The following is a 17,669-nucleotide window of genomic DNA, read 5'->3' as shown; positions in this document are numbered from 1 at the left end:
ATAATCCCAATGCCACTACAGGAGCATCTCCTCAATTATCTACCTATTTTCTTCCAGAGATAGAAAACCATTCACACCTTTGGTCTATTTAGAATCGCCATTATCCTAACCACAAGCATGCCTTTGGACTATGGGAGGAAGCTCGAGTACCTGTAGAGAACCTACACAGAGAACACGCAAACTCCACACAGAAAGGCCTCACATATGAGTTCAACCCAAGGACCCTCTTGTTGTGAGGCTACATTGCTATCCACCACACCACCACGCCGTCCCTCTCAGTGAATCTTTTTGGTTGTAATATCTTAGTTAGCTTTAGGGACGGATCATGACTAAGAGGTTAACATAACGAACATGTGCTTAAAGTTATAATGTAACTTGGAGATTCTAACCCATCCAAGCATCTATATCTATTTATTCTGGAAGAGGCTATAAAAACTGAAAGAATCTGACAAGGGTCAGTCAGTTTGAGGATATATTAAACTTTTCTGTTGGTAAGACTGATGCTTTTACCACTGTTAGTCGGTGTTAGCTGTTATTAGCCATTTTTGGTGAAATGGTCTTTGAATATAACTTTGTTGGACTCTGATTGTGATGCTTTTTGAATAAACTCTCACGTGATGTGAGACTGTGAGAGTGTAATCAAACTTATTTTTAGAGGGAAAATGTGATTTTTAAGATGCTAAGTCCTAACATTAGCTAGCTCATTGTTAGCTTATAACCAACTATTGGTTGTTTAGCTAGTTCTTGTCAGCTGTCTGGACATGGACATGTCTGATCTACTGACGATAAGTAGTTGTGTCAATATTGGGAATAATATGTAAATGTGTTAGAACCGCGACTTCGGTTCAGTAGATGAGAAGGAAGAGGACTGACACGTTCCCAGATACTGTAGGGGATCACAATAGGAGGGGCTTCTAAAAACCTTTAACTTGACATTAAGTGGCCTGTTGCTCTATAACTTAATTTCCTCCTTACCTCCCATCATAATTGTTGCTCACGAGCAGAAGGTGGCACAAAAAATATGAGTCTTACAAAACTGCGTAAAGGGAGTACAACTTCATGCTCCAACACTGTTTGGACACTGCACTGTTAGATCTTCGAAACTGAGGCTTTTTGAAGTTAGAGCTGGGAAAATTAATGCAAAAATATATACATATATATGTATAAATAAAATAAACACAGGGTTTAATAGTGGAAGCAGATAAACATGCAAAATGAAAGACCATGCAAACCTTTCAAGATTTAAAGGAAAACATTTTAAAAAAAGATCGAGTGAAACCGACTTTGAAGCCGCCCTGCTGTAGAACTAGAAGATGCAGACGTGTAAATTTTGAGAGGCCACAAAAACTGTTAAGCTCAAAATTATAGCTGTGTCAAGATGAATGCCTCCTCTGTGAAACATTTCAAAACGCAATATATTTTGATTAACAAGTTGACTGAAATAAGTGGAGGGCATACATAGGTGACGTCAGTCAGACGACCAGGGTCGGACACAAACACGTGGCTCTAATGTTCTAGTGCACCATGACTAGGGCTGAACGATTAAGGAAAATAATCTAATTGCGATTTTTTGCCCCAATATTGCGATTGCGATGCGATATGCGATTATTTTTTAAGGTCTTTGTGTTCTGTATTATTAAACAAAGACAAGCAATACATCATATAGTATGGCCAATACTATATTACATTAATTTTAAACTGTTCTTTCCTGGAAGACAGACCTCTGTTATGATGACATGAGGTGATGCATGAATTGATGACTGACATTTTTATTTAACTTCTTCAATCACAACAGTATATTTGAACATACACAATAGTTTATTTTTAGCTTACAAACATCTGAGCATAAAGTGCTGACAAGGAACCCTGGTGTAAACATTAAAATGAAAGTCAGTACAATGTGCAGATTGCAGAAATATACATAAACAAAATCAGTGGCTTTACCACACTCAGTTTTTCGACATCTGTGAACTACTAGACAGTCATTCAATTAAAAAATAATATTAAATAAATAAAACTAATAAATAAAAAATACACACATCTTACTGATCTCTGCAGTCAGTAACATTACACATAAAGTGCAAACATAATAGCAATTGTATAAACACACACACAAACACGCCTTTAAAATTTAAAGGCGTGAAATTGGACGGTCTAGCCTTCTGAATCAGAAGGCTAGTTCTGATTAGCGTCACCGCTGTCTCGGTGGAGTTTAATAAACTCGGCCGTCTGCTTCTTGCTATCTAAAATATAACCAGACACTGGCGTAAATTCTCGACTGTCTCATACTTCTGTTTAATAAGTTTTCTGTTTGACGTTTAGTCAGCTGTGTGAAAACCAAGGAGGAACCCACCCGGGGGATTAATAAAGTTTTATTTTATCTAATCTAATAACTTTAATCTCAGCCAAACCGATTTACTCACGAACAAACAAAACACTGAAAAAAGCCCAACAATAACATTTTTAGGTTGTCTAAGTGACTTATATATTACGTTTAACCCGAGCAGCGAAACTCCGCGGTGATCTGAAAATGATGTGCCGGGAGTTGTGCCGTTCTCGGCCGCATCAGTAACCCTCGAGCTCCCGGCTAGCTGTCGAGCTGGTGGGTAGCAGACGCCTCTGAAAACGTCGAAGCACTTTTGCAAATATGGGATATCTTGATAAACCGAGCAGATATTTGATGTTTACACAACTACTTTCTCGCCTGAAAATATGTTAAAAGTTTATTTTGTGACCCAGAAAGATTAGTATGAGTAATTTTAAAACTTAGTAGCGGCCGCCATTGTTGGAAACTGGAGTTTGGCTGGGCCGCGCTATGAATTCTGGGATATGGTAGTAATTTGGACAGCCTTCGGCGCGTCGCTGTGACGTAATCGGTCTACAAATGCGGCCTCAGGAGGATGCAGCCCATGAATTTGGACATGTCCAGAGTATAATCGCAGCCTTTGCGGTTAGAAAATTGCACTTGATCATGTCGCGATATTATCGCAAATGCGATATATCGTTCAGCCCTAACCATGACTCCTTTTGGAAGTAATTCTTTGACAATCAAATGTAATGAGTGTTTATATAAATGTAAGGAAGAGGCCATTGTTGTCTGATCAGTGTCTTAACTGTTAAGACAAGTTAATGGTGGATACTGCATTATTTCCCTGCCACAAATCAATGGAATTCATCAATTTTGCTCAAAGGCTAAGATAAGTAAGGACACACTGTCTTTTTGTTACTATAGCAGCTGAGAGGAGTACAAACGTGGAATTCCCAGCTCTAACTCACATATTGAAGCACATGGTGTGCAGTATGTTAGCCAGCTGAGCGAAAATCTCGGTGGGAATTGACCCTTAGCCAATAAACTGCAAAGTCTCTTCGTCTCTCAGTCAGACACAATACTTAGTCATTAGTGAGACGCTTAGCTCAACCTGACTAATCCCTATTAGTCAAACTTAAAAGGTCTGAGAAAAAATATTTCCTTGGAGTTGCAGTCAGGAGCACATTCTGGGTAGTAAGGAGCATAATGGTCTTATTTATTTTGTCTAGCAAACAGAGTGTCTGATAGCTGATTCACTTCATTTACATCTGTTTCCCAGTTGCAAATGTCCTGTTTATTCTCTGTCTTCAAAGCTGTTTAAAATACTTCAGTCTCTGCTTTGTCTCAGATGTGCCACTGAAAATCTTTAAAAAGTCTGATCTGCATTCTAATCAGTTTCCAAATTCCCTAAGAGTCGGGGTTAAATATAACCTTGAACGTAAAGGAAAATATGATGATGGAAAAACATTACTGTTATTAAAATGTGAATTGGATTTTAGCTTACATATAGCTGGCTCATTCACTAAATGGTTGGCTAAGGTGGTCCTCTATTGATTGCTCCTGTGTGCTTCTCTGGCCAGGCTGGTCAATGACAACACTCATTTCAGCCAATCCCAAATCCAGAGCACTGCACTAACAGCGCGGGTGTGGCCACGTGAGCTGGAGGGGTGGGGTGGGGAGGGACGACTTTCACGGGCACTGACTGGAAACAGCATTCTCATTATTTGCACTGCTTGTTTTGCATCTAAACCTCCCATAACAAGACCTTTACAGCTAATTACCCCTCTTAATGTTTCCAGCAAAATAAAAATAATATCCAGAGGGGGGAAAAACACAATTGTATTACAATTTTGTCTTCATTCTGGTTGTTCGGTGTGAGCGTACCAAGCCATTGATTAATGGCAATGACTGATAGATCAGTAAACCTGATGACTCACGTTATGTTCAATTGTCAGCTGTCTGGAGACATGAGGGTCAGGCCTCTAATCCGCTGACAATAAGTTATATCTGGCGTATGTGGTTGCTCTCTTATGACATAAGATAAGATAAGATAAGATAAGACTTTATTCCCACAACGGGGAAATTCTTGCGTCACCTCAGCTCAGGTACAGATATCAGAAGGAAATACAAAAATACAAATAAGTACGATCAATGAAAAAAAGTAAGATAATACACTATACACAATGGTAGCATACACAGTATGTGATTATGGATATAGTTGGAAATATGGAAGACATAAACTATATAGCTTGATAAAGCTATTGTACCACTACTATTCCATATATAAACAGACATACATAAACATGATGCCATCTTGGGCACTATAATAAAGATGGCAGGGCAACATGGCGGCTTCCACAAACCAATACATGCTTTTATGTATTTGTAATGGATTAACTCTTAAGTTTATGAGTATTAGAATCTGTGTATATTTAAGAGTTCAGTGTGCTTATTCTGTTAAACAACCGCATGCACACACAAAATAAACTTGTTGCACTGTTGTACATGGGTTGTAGATGGACATGCGGAGTGGTCTCAGTGGCACTGGACTCGTGCACTTTGGAAGACCTGCGCAGAGACTGACAACTCGGTGACGTCGAAGCGCAGAGGTGGGCAGTCAAGTCTTGCACGTTGACGTAAGGAACCCTTGCTACAGTTTTGCCTGTCTGCTAAAGGAAAGCAGCATTGCAAAAAGAGTAACCAGTTTTTCTCAGTAATCATGTTTTCAAAACTGCTGAAAGCTGAAACAGTAACTGACAATAATAACATTACATTAACACAATGCAGCTTGACAGCCAAAAACGTATTATGCCAGCCTCCAGGTGCTTGCTTGAAGCAGAGGTGAGGTAACTTTACTCTTTTCTACTTCACATCCACATTTCAAACTTATAATCACAAAAACGATGACTCAAGTGACATCCCTTTGGGCAATTTATCAGTCTTTGTGCTTCCCAAGGGCTTCACCGTAGACAGTAGATACATAGCCCTTAAGCAACAATGAACATTTTCTGAAATAGTTCAGTGTTTGGGAACAACTGGGAGTAGCAGTAGCAAATATACTGGGAATGCATGTAACAATTGCAAGTCGGCTCACAGAGAGAACACGGTTGCAACAGCAACCTGTGCAATGCTGTTGTGTCTTTGTAAAATACTATTTTTAAATATCGTTTGGGACAAACTGGTGGCTGTCTGACCGTGCATTTAAGCATTGTCAGTCCACCACCCATCCTCTCCAAATAGCTGTGCACTGCATTATCTGAGCTACCCCACAACTGTTCATTATGGATGCACTTGTGTGTGAATAAAATGGCTTTTGCCTATGAGCATAAGCCACAGGTACGAGCCACACACATCACAAAGATACCCAGACTGTCTAGAATGCGATGAGGGTTCAGCTGAAGTGTGGCCTACATATGCAGTTTTCTTTGTGCTACATTTGGCCTTGCCTAACAGTGTTGGGTCAGCCTGCAACTCAACCACGTGTCCGTTTCATAAAGGCCAGATGGGCATTGTGACATTTGAGGTCATGTCTGGCCTACAGAACATTTGCCAATACCGTGCCTGTCATGGTAAAAGTAGCCCAGATTAGGCCCAAATGTATCCACTATCTGGGATTAACTCTGGATACAGAGAAAAACGCTACTACGGCTAGGTTGGAGCTTTTCCAACCTCACTACTTTAAAGAACAGAGTAAATCTATCAACATGGAGGTCCACGCTGCTGCCTCAAATCTTTGGTTTGCAGCTGCCTGAATGGGACGCCGAAGTGCTGAGCAAACCTTTAAGATAAAGAGGAGATTAGTGACTGTCAGGGCGCTGGCTGGATGTGAGTACAGTGAATGAAGAGGCATTAAAGCCAGACAAAGCAGCACCCAACTGGCCAGACGCCACTTCCTCTACCACACGTGTACACACACACAGACACACACACACTCTTAGAAAACTGCAGGCAAGCAACTGCTGGCAAAGGGTTCGAAATTAATGAGCACTCGGGGCACCAAAATGCCCTTTAAAGTTTAAAAAATGCTTAGGACATAAAAACTGTCAGAAAGAGAACAGATAACACTGCCCTCCATTTTTGAAGAACTCCTTTGCTTTTCATCCTCGGCGCATTTAATTGGTGGTGTGGTCATTTTTTTATGGCATTTAATAGCCACTTAAGGGGATTTTTTTTCCTTTGCAGCACATCGAAAGCGTTATCGGTCACAAAATAATCAAGGACACAGCCTGAAGCGAGAGCATGCACTGACACCGTGCAGTCTGTAACAGACCCCACACAAACCACACTGTCAGCAAAAAATGAAGCAATGGAGGAGTGGAAGGTGGAGTGGTTGGGACAACCTACAGTGTTTATTCACCAACAAAAGCCATTAGGAGCACACAAAAAAAGTAACAATGAGAAAAAAGGGGGGGCAGGAACATCCTCTGTAACAGCACTGATTTAACACGTGAAAAGTCAGTATGCATATATCCTCTGCCGCTTCCAAAGAACCCAGGTGGTGGAGTAAAGCAGAGTGAGAACTGCTCTCAACAGGGTGATAAGTGTTGAATGGGTGTTTGACCACAATGTGTCATTTTTTTAATTATTAATATTTTTAGCTTTACAGCTCCAAAAGCTTTGCATGCTTTCTCCCGGCAGCATTAAAGATAGAAAGCTCATTCGTAATTATGTAAGGCCCACTTACTCGTAAGAGTGAGAACAAAGAGCGCCTGTCAGGCTGCAGTCGACGGTCCTTCAACGCCCACCGAGTCAAAAAAACACAACAACACACACATGCAAAGAAGCGAGGGCACGCAATCTAAATCTAAATTACATGTGGGTAAACACGAGACAAGAGCTGCTTCCTTTGTTGGGACAATAGAGCATCACTGCCTTTATGTGTGTGAGTGTGCAGTGGAGGGTAAACAGAGGGCAGAATATGAGCATGCAATAATTTAACACACACCCCCCCCCCCCCCCCCCCCCCCGAAGAAAAAATTGAAATGAAATGGACATCGACTGGGAAGACAAGTTTACTTCTCTTGTTTTCTGCAGTCAGAAACCCTGACGCCCGGTTCAAAATCAAGTGATGATGCGTTATTTACTAACGTAATAGCATTTTTCTGTGATGCAGCAAATTCAAACTAGAACAAACTATGATAATTTCTTTAAATAGGTTGACTGTAAATGTGGAATATCACTTGTTAGCTGTTGTGCATTTGGTTGGGACTTGAATTAGCACAAAAATGAGCCTGATATCAGACAGAATTCTTGATCTTTTTCTCAGCTAGTTACACACTGACTCCAGCCTAACCAGGGAGGGAATCAGAATCAGAATCAGAAAGACTCGGGCATTAGGTTCTCCCTAAACAATGATTAGATGCTAATATTTCTTTCTGAATACTGTCCACACTGATGCATCCCATTATCTTTTGGGGTATTTTTCCATAAGGGGGAGCAGAGCAGTGGAAAACCAGGTCCTGTTCTTTCATCTGTTGTTCATTAGGCTTGGTGGTGTCAAAAATAAGTGAACACTCATAACTATTGGGTCTCTTTATTTAATATCTTTTCAGAGATACATAACGTTACATTTGATCCTTCTGCTCTAATGGCTATCTTTGGAGTGATACCTCAAAACGTCACTTTCTCAAAACACGATTCGAGTTCTATTGCCTTTGCTTCACTCATTAAGGCACCTTGTACTTTCAGGATGGAAACAGGAAGCTCCTCCCACACATGAACAGTGGCTTGCTCATGAGGTTTTTGCATTTGGTAAAGATGAGATATACACTGGCAGGTTCAACCACCAAATTTCTTAAGGCGTGGCAGCCATTTCTAACATACATGGAAATATTTAAAATGTTTTTAAAATTTAAAAACCACCTTATCTGATACCAAATGTCTACATCACTATTGTGGTTAACTGTACACTGAGTGTCCCTTATACATTTTATTTTTATATTTGTGTTTTGCTTTGTTTTGTTTTTTGTTTGTTTTTCTTCTCCTCTCTTTCTGTTATCTTTTGGGGTATTGTAAATACTGAACAGCAAAGTATTGTATATTCAAAGTTTTGTATTAACATGCTGTTGAAACTTAAAATAATTTTTTTATTTAAAAAAAAAAAGAAAAAAAATTGAAGACTACCCTGTCACGGTCACAAATTAAGGATGCTTGAAGGCAGGTTCACAATACCATTAATCCCACCTGTGGTGCTCATTGGACTGCGTTTTACTTCAAATGTATTGGAACTAACTATGAATGAACTAACAAGGTAAGAGCCTTCTGTTCACTCTACTACAGGCTGAACAGAAGTCTTTTCTAATCTCACTGTTAAAACAACCATTTCAAAGCCCACAACCATTATGATAAATATTTTTTAGCATTGTTAAACATATTGCCAAAAAGTACATTTCACACGCAACATAAAACAGCAAAGTCCAGGGGGGCAACTCTCCCACCCACCTACTCACTGTGTCCCTCACACACTCCAAGCTAATTGGGAGTCGCCCCTCGCTGACCTCCCCTCACGCACAAAAAGAGTCATCGCCATGACAGCAGAGTTTTGCTCATTATCCCCAACAAGGGTCTGCCTTGTTAGAGCACAAACTGCCACGCAGTACCTGGCTGACATCACAGAAAAACCCGAGTCCATGTTGCCACAGCAACCACAACTCGGCAACCATGATTTGCCGGCGTTTTACTCCGTGGGGGATTGATTGGGTGAGCAATGCAGTGAAAGGTGGATTAGGAGTATTATTGTTTCCCTCGGTGCAGAGGGAAATACAAGGTCTGAGCTTTGCCAGACACAAAGAGAACGGTGGACCCGTTGAAACAATGATGAGAGCACTGGCCCCAACTTGGCTTAACACAGAGATGAAAGATGCCTCTCATTTATCCATTACTCATTAATTTGCTAATGTGCTGCAGTGATTAAAAAGTAGTGCGATGGCCTTCTGGCTGAGCAGGCTGCGGCTTGCTCCATGTGGTTACTAAATTGAACTAAATGTCATTGTTTAACTGAGCACATATTCACAGCCATGGTTGCTTTTTCTCTAAAATGTCTTTTCAGTTCACAACCAGATGGGAGCCACAGCAAATGTAGGTGCAAAGCAATAGGAGACTTTTGCAGCTGAAACACTCGACCATCAGGTAAAATGAACAAAACTCAGGTGAAAGAATGACGCATTTGACAAACAGCCATTACCCTCTTCATGTAGCGACTGTTCTGCTCCTCTCCCCTCTTAAAGCAGAGGAGAAGAGAAAACCACTCAGTACCTAAGACAGGAGAGCAAAGTGCAGCTGTTATTTGCCATCATCCATTAGCGAACCAGTCCAACCCATGAGTGAAAGCTGCAAAGAGAGGATATGGTTGGTAGTCGTTCAGTTAAACGCCCAAGCTGTGCTGCAGGTGCTCACACGGTGTCCAAACAGCAAATGTCAACAGCGGCACTGCAAATTTCCGTGAGTGTTTCCATTTAGATACACTCAAAGTTGAGTTCTTCACTCAGGTAAATTCAAAGGAGACCTTCACAATGTCGCATTTTTAAACCTCAGCCTTAACACTTTGGTCAGTGGGATGTTGTGTGTGTTCAAATATTTGAATTAAATAAAAAAAAGCTGAAAGCATTAACTTAAATGTGGGCTGTGACATACTTAAATCGAAAACCCTAAGAGTGATTCCCAGGCATGAGTGATAGTATAAAAGTCTGGACAGAAGATTTTTTTTTAGAAATATTTCACTGTCTTGTGAAAGTTCACTAAAATGCGTGGGTGTGAATGAGATTTCTGAGAACTTAATGACTTATCCAGTACTGGAAACTGGTGATAAATACATAATAGATAGATAAATGAGCTGAATATTTGGAAAAGTTAAGGCAAAGGACTGGCACAAGAGAAGCCTATCACCTGCAAATGTGTGTGGATATGAGAATTTAACTGACGAGATGTCATTAAATATCTCTGTAAAGAAGATCAGGTCAGTATTAAAGGTCATGCTAAAAACAACCAAAAAACTACAAAGAGACATATAATTTGTAACATTTTCTTGAAGGATTTTTCAATTTCAATTAAATTTTATTTCTACAGCGCCTACAGACTCTACAGACCCTACAATAATACATACAGAGAAAAACCAATCATATGACCCCCTATGAACGAAGAACTTTAGGGACAGCGGGGAGGAAAAACTCCCTTTTAACAGGAAGAAACCTCTGGCAGAACCACGCTCAGGGAGGGGCAGGGCCATCTGCTGCGACTGGTTGGGGTGAGAGGGGTTTTTATCTCACTGTACATGAATTTCTTTCACTTTCCCCTGAGAACACAAAGTCATAGTGGCAATCGTTGATGTTTGATATATTTGTTAACTTTGTTAAATAATTCTTCGTTTCTTTTTTTTTTTATTGCTTTAGTTTCATTTGTTCTTTAACCAGGTTTTACAAAATGCTGCCCATGGTGTTGGCACCTTGTCCTGCTTCTTGCATCTCCTGCTGTGTTTCTGCTCTGAGTGGTTCACACAATAAAGAGGTTGTTGACCAGGCAACCTATCTCTCCATCTACACACTGATGGTGGGAGGGGGAGCCTGCTGTGTGATATGAATCAGATACTGCCATGATTGGAATACAATGACCTGGCAACACAATCTCTCTCTCTCTTCTCTCTCTCTGTGTCCATGTCTCTCTCTTTTTCAGAACAAGGTTATCAACAGAGATTATCTGGTTAGGACAATGGATGTAGATAGTGAAGACTTTACCTACAATTCATAGCTCAGTTTTCCCTGTATGCCATTTTTACATCATGTTATTACTGTAATGATGGCTATGAAATTAATAGCCAGAGGAAGAGAGCTGCCCTGTGGTATGGACATGATAATGCACAAGTGAGATATTTGCCTTTGTTGACAATTAGTCACTATAATAATTACATAATAATGTCAAGAATCTGCAGAGGACATTAGTATTTTATCTGTAAATCTTACATAATATCACTATAGAGGCAAGAGAAATGATAATATAGTAATGCACCTGCAAAAGTAGGTCATACGATGTTTTATTCTAATGAATTATTTGTCAAAACCCTATATGCTATTATATAGTGTATGTATAATATGTCTAATAAAAATTGAAGACCTTTTTTTCTCTGTAATTTCATCACTGAAGGGGCAGCTGTGGCTCTGGTGGTAGAGCGGGTCCTTTTCCATTTGGAAGGTCGGTGGATTGATCCCTGAGCCCCCCAGCCCACATGCCTTCTTGCACAAGTGCGTATGCAACTGTGAGAAAGCGTTTAGGCATAGATAAAAACACTGTGTGATTTGCGGTAGAAAGTGCTTTGAGTGCTCAATTGAGTAGAAAGGCACTATATAAGAACCAATCCACATCCCATACTTTATGTTGAGCTCTGGACAAGTCAAATTTTGAATGAACTGCCTCAGAATGCTGTGAATACTCACACTTTAAAGTGCTGAGTGTCACCGAATAAGGACCAGTCTAATAAGTCTATTTAGGTTACGCAGTGTTTTAACTTAGATCTCGCTTTTGTGACTGTCACCACCTATAACAGCATGTAAATTTGCTAATACCTGGGAACATTACATTTAGGCTCGCACAGATCCCACCGGGGTGAGAGACAGCCTGGTTCACCTGTGCCCGACGGATACAGCCACTTAAAACGGCTGGCTGGTCTTTGACAGGCCCATGGCCGATCCTCGGCCTTTCCCCAGCCAGTGCTGAACCTTTCCGTAAAACATTGATACAGATATTTGTCTGAAGCAAATATTAACTCGAGTTTGTTCAGACTGAACGAGCAAGCCACAAGGCCGAAAGTGACACATACAGGCTGCGGTTATTGCTGACTACTGCTGCTGAATATAAAAAAAGAAAAAGATTCTTTAATGGCACTGAAAATGTTTTTATACGAAAAACAAAACCTAAATTCAAATGCCCCTTGATTATTACTGTTAGCTCAAATACATTTTGTAAAAACAGTATTTTGCACAATCGGAACAAATCTCTGAGGAATACTTACCAAATCATGTTTGGTAAGTATTCAAATCATATTCATAAATCTGTAACTTGAGCTCAGTTAGGGAAATCGTTTGATTCTGAGTCTTGCACAGGAAGCAGTAATTCGTGTGTTGGATCGGTCAGTATGAGGTTATTAAAAGTTTGTCCACATCACATGCATCATCATCTGAATATAAAACCTTAATGAAGCCTGTTGAGGCTGCAGTAGCCGAGGACGATAACGGGCTCTTACTTTTCTGAGCCGTGGCAGAGTCAATCACTTTACAGACTTTACGGCTTGACTATCCACCATGAATCTTTAGCAATTAGGCAGAGAAATGACGGTGGGGGGGGGTTAGGGGCACTGAAGGGGAAGGCGTGGTGTGTTGGAGGTACGCTATTATATCTCAGAGTGCCAGGTGAATGCACTCGGAAGACTGTAATGTCGCTCAGCGTGTTCAGGAAATGGAACATTTTGGAAAAAGAAGCTCTTTGATCAGTTAAATGTTGTGTGACGAGAACAGTGGCTGGCAGGTTCACCTGAGAGTGTTAAATCTGGCTTGTAGCAGTCAGTAAACACAAGCTGTTTGTGTGAGCACTCTGCCGGACCAAATGAATACTGGAGACAAGGAGCTGAAACTGTAATCATGCTCATACCAGAGCTGCAACATGATAATGATATCTATAAAGCTTTACGAGGTCACTTCTGGTAAGTCACTGGTTCCAAACCTGGATGTTGGGACCCCCCGAGGGGTCATGAGATCAGTATGAAATGTTGCTAGATGTTTGAAATGGAACTTTTTTATCATCTTGGCTCCCTGCAGCTGGTGACCTGGCCAGGTTGTACTCTTGCAGGAGATGCAAGGTGCAAGACAATTTTTTGCAAATATTTTTGCAAAGTACTTTCTGACAGTCAATACATAAGTAATACAATCTTTAGCAAGTCTCTCATTCTGCAGATGACCTCGCACTCCACCATTACAAACTGCAGCTCTCGATATTAATCCTTGTTCTCTGTAGCTTTGATTAAAAACCACTAAATAACTACTACAGTACAAACTCAGATAAGAACTTCTTAGACACCAGTTGTAGTCTAAGAAGTTGGAAGGTTGGATGGCGTAGGTTGGACCATAGGGAAGAAGTACTTCACAGCAAGTGAACTTTCAAAATAAAAGTGCTTGAGGTTTCTTCCTTTTAAAAGGGAGTTTTTCCTTCCCACTGTTGCCAAGTGTTTGGTCAAAGGGGAATCAACTGATTAATGGGATTTTCTCTTTGTTTTTATAGGGTCTTTACCTTACAATTAAAAGTTCCTTGAGGCAACTGTTGTTGTGACCAGGTGCTGTATAACTAAAACTGAATTGACCTCAATAGTCACTGCAGCTGGCCATTAAAAAATTCCCCCCAAAAGGCTGCTTAAACCTCAGTTTTTTACAAGGTTAATTTAAGGGTTTTCAGTGCACAGGTGAGGCAGATCATGTTAGATTTGCATAATCCAGCTAGCAGTTTCCCCCCCTTTTCCAGTCTTTCAACTATTTGAAGTTTACTAATTACTAGTTGTGGCTTGTGGTTACGGTTAGAAAACTGTTATTATTAGAATGGACTTGTGTATTGGTGGACTGGGCCCACTGAGAGGTAACAGGTCATCAGAAAATGCACTTCTTTTCCAAACCAAAAATGGTTTCCAAACAAAGTTTGTTTCCCTTTAAAGTACTTCCCACAGACATGTGCTACTCTACATTTTACTGTCATAACTCCAACAATTAATCTTGTAATTTAGCATAATCTTAAAGGTAAATGCAGCTGCAGACAACACGTTGTTCTGTTTGGTGCAGCTGAAAACACACTCTATAGTGTATCATAAAAATGCTCATTTAAAAATCTAAATTTCACAAATAATTATTTTTATTTTTCAACGGGTAATGACGTCAGACCTGCAAACAAAAACTGGATGATGTAAGTGTATTTTTGTCATGTATTTTTTGCCACACCCTTTGCAGTCCCTATTTAGAAAAAAGTAACATTATTGCTGTTCTCAAATCATCCAAATGTAACTCAAAGATGACATAGTAACTCCTCTGGTTTACAGTCATTTACATGCTAACATTAACAGAAACATTGGCTAAATAACTTCACTTGGTACAAGTGCCAAAAGTGTCAGCCTTTCCATTCGTTCGGTGTCATGATGAATAGTTCACCGACAGGAAACATAACTGTTACTAACTAATGGTGATTTTTTTCCTCTGCACCTTCTCAATATCTCACTTCCTCATCATGAACCAATGACTGCCAAAATGATATAAGCCTGCTGACAACAAGTTACATTTCCCTGTCCTACATTATCTGCTCTGCCGGTTAACCCCCTAATGTCCATCACATTAAACTTCTTATATTGAGGCTAGCCAGCTTCTCAGTTTCAAGGGGGATCAGTGAGCGAAAGCCCTATAGTCCATAAGAGAAAACACAGGAATTAGCCCTAGATTAGGGATCTAAACGGCTATGCAGCCCATGGTGGCTGGAGATGTACTGGTAGGCTGTGTGGGGGCTAATTCAGCCGGCAGTGGGAAACCCCACTTTCTGCCAGGTCATAGAGCAGAAATCCACAGACAACTGACAGGAGCAAACATTATGATGTTAGCTGGTGAAAAACATAGATTTTTTTTTTTTTGGGGGGGGGGGGGGGGGCGACAACGTGATGAATGACATTAATTACTCCACAGTTGAGAGCTGGAGAAACAGCCTGGGGCTGATCGAGAAAACACACTGTGGCGGTGGTGGTGCTTTTAGTGCTCAACATGGAGCACGCAGGCAGCAAGGTGCTCTTCATCCGTCCTCATGCCTCAGTGATGGCTGAGGGAAACTACAATACGGAGCGTCCACACGCATCGCTCTGCAAAGACAACACAAAGACGGTGCAGCCGGCGCACGATGTGCCGCTGACACCCGTGATAATCACGAGAACATCGCTCTTATTTAGGTCAGCCTGAAAGTAGCCTAATACCATTTTCACATCAGCCAGCCCCCTCCCTCCTCCGACCCCCACACTCCCCGGCCTGATGGATGGACGGCGAGTGAAGCTGAAATATGGGGGTTCCATTTTCATTCCACGAGCAATGCAAGCGCACCACAGCCCTTTATCGCATCATGCCAAAAGCAAAACAGACACACACACGCGCGCGCGATCCACACCACGCCTCGGAATAAACTGACACAAAAAAGAAAGAAAAAACCCCACCAAACATCTGGCACACACTTCGACACACACACACACACACACACAATAAAACATGCAGCCATATTCCCAGCACGCTGCCATGCTCTGGCAACAAACAAAAAAAATTCTAGGCATTTGCACAAATGGGAGGTGTGAGACGAGCGGAAAGAGGACTCTGGAATGACATTGCGCCTGCTTACTGTAAAATAAATTCCCTCGGGGAGGATGGAGAGCCTCCTTTTTTCCCTCTTGACTCCCCTCCTTTCCGACGTGCGAATTTCCCGAAATTCAGACCATGCAAAACAGGTAGTCAGTCATTCCACCCCTCCGAAGTATTTGGTCCTGCTCGGCGGTAGTGCGAAAGGAGAAGGCACAACCAGCATCCGAGAGAGGAGACAGCCAGCTGTGGGGAGGAAATGAGGAAGGAAGGAAGGAGCGGCCGGGCCGGAGCACTGCGCACAGGAGAGAAGGCAAGGAAAGCGGCAGAGGTGCTCTCTCTCTCTCTCGCTCTCTCTCTCTCAGTTCACAATACAACATCACCCTATCCTTGCTAGACAGACGGACAGACGGCTTGAGTACCAGAGTCCGCAGCGACACCCACTGGTGATGAGAGGAACTACAACATGGAGATGATAAGTTCCACGGAAAGGCAGCAGCAGCTGGAAGAGACAAGCATGTCTCACTTATGTTACTGCAGGTACTTTTGTCTTTTAACAGTATATTTTACTAGAAAAGGTCACATTTTATTCTGTTAAATAGGCCGAAGACACTTATTACACATTTGTGTCTTGATTTAAAGAGTTGGCTATTTTGGGGGTAGAAGACAGCCCTAGAGACTGCCATGTATTTCACACTGTTTTTTATTTTTCTATGCATTTCCATAAATGTCTTTAAACAATCTTCCCACTGGCACCCTGAAGCCTGAAAGGTATTAGTCCCAACAAGCTGCAACTGTAGAAAAGTTTAACTGTTTTCATTAAAGTAAACAAAACATATTTTCCATAACTTAAGAACTTCCAGTGGAAAACAACAAGGTCAATGCTGCCTTGGTTATAGAAAAATTGGAAAGATGATTAAATTATAGATGGTAAAGCTGCAGCACAACAAAGTAAGGGTTTATAAAGTATATTTTGGTTTCCTAATCTGTAAAATTGTACATTCATATTGTTCAGTTGTTTACACAGATGCCATTGTAGGAACAACAAGGAAGCCTGCAGTGCGAGAGCACTAATGGGGTCATTAAGATAAGATGGGGTCTGATTATTTAAGACCTTGTATGTGAGGAGGAGGATTTTGAATTCAATTCTGGATTTAACAGGAAGCCAATGAAGGGAAGCCCAAACAGGAGAAATCTGCTCTCTCTTTCTAGTCCCTGTCAGGACTCCTGCTGCAGAATTTTGGATTAACTGAAGGCTTTTCAGCGAGTTTTTAGGACATCCTGATAATAATGAATTACAGTAGTCCAGCCTGGAAGTAATAAATGCATGAACTAGTTTTTCAGCATCACTCTGAGACAGGATATTTCTAATTTTAGAGATGTTGCACAAAGAAGAAAGCTGTCTTACATATTTATTTAATATGTGCATTGAAGGACACGTCTTGGTCAAAAATCACACCAAGGTTCCTGACAGTGTTACTGGAGGCCAAGGTAATGCCATCCAGAGTAAGAATCTGGTTAGATACTATATTTCTAAGATTTTCAGGGCCGAGTACAATAACCTCAGTTTTATCTGAATTAAGAAGTAGAAAGTTAGCGGCCATCCAGGTCTTTATGTCTTTAAGACATTCCTGCAGTTTAACTAATTGGTGTGTGTTATCTGGCTTCATGGATAGAAGCCAGATAACACACACCAATTAGATGGGTGTCATCTGCATAGCAGTGAAAATGTATGCTATGCCTTCTGATGATACTGCCTAGGGGAAGCATGTATAATGTAAACAGAATTGGTCCTAGCACTGAACCCTGTGCAACACCATAGTTGACCTTAGTGTGTGAAGAGGACTCTCCATTTACATGAACAAACCACTGCAGCACAGTACCTGTAATACCTACAGCGTGCTCTAATCGATGTAATAGGATATTATGGTCAACAGTATAGAACGCTGCACTGAGGTCTAGCAGGACAAGCACAGAGATGAGTCCACTGTCAGAGGCCACAAGAAGATCATTTG

The 17,669-nt window shown here is 41.0% G+C and overlaps 1 protein-coding gene across 1 annotated transcript in view; it reads right to left on the bottom strand.

The window, feature by feature from the left end:
• The window catches only part of ctnnd2b (catenin (cadherin-associated protein), delta 2b), a 240,231-nt gene extending 224,182 nt beyond the window's left edge, over positions 1 to 16,049 (bottom strand). Inside the window, exon 1 of the mRNA XM_026149115.1 lies at positions 15,698 to 16,049. The gene's annotated coding sequence lies outside the window, so the exon portion shown is untranslated. The remainder of the gene's footprint in view (positions 1 to 15,697) is intronic.
• Positions 16,050 to 17,669: the final 1,620 nt, after the last annotated feature.

The sequence above is a fragment of the Astatotilapia calliptera genome, chromosome 18 (genome assembly GCF_900246225.1).
Source record: "Astatotilapia calliptera chromosome 18, fAstCal1.2, whole genome shotgun sequence".
Lineage (NCBI taxonomy): Eukaryota > Metazoa > Chordata > Actinopteri > Cichliformes > Cichlidae > Astatotilapia > Astatotilapia calliptera.
The sequence above is the reverse complement of the archived record's forward strand: the minus strand, read 5'-3'. Positions and strand labels throughout refer to the sequence as shown.